Here is a 1,981-nt window from a genome sequence, read left to right as displayed (position 1 = left end):
ACGGTTCAGGGAAGACTTTTTGGGGGACCCATGGCTGTGCTCTAGGCTGGCATTTCATCCAACCATCTTATCATATCCTACCTGGAACTTATCTGGTCCTGGAAGCCTTGTAGTTAACCAAAGTCTCCCACTCTGATCACATTCTTCACCTCCCTGAGATCCTTAAAGCTCTCAGAAGTGAGCCAGTAACACATCTCATCTCCCTCTGTGTGGTATCTCCAGTGATGACCCCATACATGACCTGGGGTCATCTCTGCTAGATATGGGTTCCCAAAGTCCACCTGAATTTCATCTCATCTATCCTTTAGATTTCTCCTTTACCCCAGACCTTATTTCCTCTAGACTCTCACATCCTGTCAGAGACAGTTTAAGTAAACAAGCCACTGAAGCCCCCTAAGCTATAACCTCAGGGCATGTGCAGTCTGCAAAATATTTTTCTTGATTTCAGATATAGTACTCATAGGAGGTCCAGCTACTGAATACTTCTACTCTCCATATATAGCTCCCTCCTCTGAAGTGACATTAATCTTAGGACCAAGTACATCTTTTCCCAGATAACTCTTACCAGTATGCATGTAAACAAAAATAAACCCTTAATATTAGCTACCCATCCTGGGCTCTCCAGGCATCAGAACTGATCCATGCAGACTCTATTTCCTTGTTAGAGTAGATGTTGGATCTCTTCAAATCTATACTTCTCACTGTGGGTGCTCACCTGGCTTGTTGGAAGATACTAGACAATTCTGTCTGGTAGCTCCGCCTGGTGTTTGGTAATACCGTACACTATACAGGCTCACCTTCCTGCTGAGGAGAAAGAAGTGAATATAAAGTCCATCTCAAGAACCCTGGGATATTTGTCAAAATACGCAGAATGAGTTGGATCCCTCTTTTTTCTAGGGCGTTCTGAAGGTTTCCAAATATGTCTTATAAGGTCCCTGCTGAACTTTAGACCCAGGCCGAGGTCAAATCTGACCCCAACCTAAGCTCCTCAACAGGACATTAGTTAGTCCAAAGTCTTACACAAAACCAGCGTAGACTGTGGAGGATGGGGGAGCCCTGAGAGGGCTCATTCCTGAAGGTGAGCAATACGTCATACTCTGAACCTTCCTAGTGCTGTGGCTTTTTACTAAACTTCTTCTTCATGTTGTAATATCAAACCATAAAATTATTTTTGTGACTTTATAACTAATTTTGTTATAGTTGCAATTCATTATGTCAGTATCTATATTTTCTTTTAGTTTAAGGTGACACCTGTGAAAGGGTCATGTGATTCCCAAAAGGGTTTCCACCCACAGATTAAGAAACATTATTCTAAATGAACTGGGGCTCCTGCAGTCCACATTCTGGTGTAGCACACACCCCAAAGCAAAGTCACCATCTAGTTTAGGGAGACCTCTAAACATCGCTCTTTTCTATTGTGTACAGTGAGCACATGGTCAAAGGGCTAATTTTTTTGTTGTTGTTGTTTTTTGCTTTTTGTTTTTTGAGACAGGGTTTCTCTGTGTAGCCCTGGTTGTCCTGGAACTCACTCTGTAGACCAGGCTGGCCTTGAACTCAGAAATCCGCCTGCCTCTGCCTCCCAAGCACTGGGATTAAAGGTGTGCGCCACCACTGCCCAGCCAAAGGGCTTATTTTTAAAACTAGATTCTCATTTGGTGCAGTGCTCACCACAGGGGTACATCTTTAATATTGTGGGACCTTCAATCTAAATTGGGATTTTACGAGTCCATTATTCAGTCAGTATTTATTCCTTGACAAGAGCTTCTTCTTCATAACCACAAAACTGTGCCTGCTAATTCTCAAGGACTGGCCTACCGAATAAGCACAAGCTGCTTGTACCTACAAGTAGGCCACACTTGGTATCATAGTAACTAAAGGGGTCAGACTACATTATTTGGGGCCCTTCAATCCTGAAAGAGGATTCCAGAGTCTGCCCTCAACGCTCACCTGGGCTCCGATAGCAGGACGATGTCCTCTCCCT

The sequence above is a fragment of the Mastomys coucha genome, chromosome X (genome assembly GCF_008632895.1).
Source record: "Mastomys coucha isolate ucsf_1 chromosome X, UCSF_Mcou_1, whole genome shotgun sequence".
In the NCBI taxonomy this organism is placed as follows: Eukaryota; Metazoa; Chordata; class Mammalia; order Rodentia; family Muridae; genus Mastomys; species Mastomys coucha.
Note: the sequence above shows the minus strand (reverse complement) of the source record.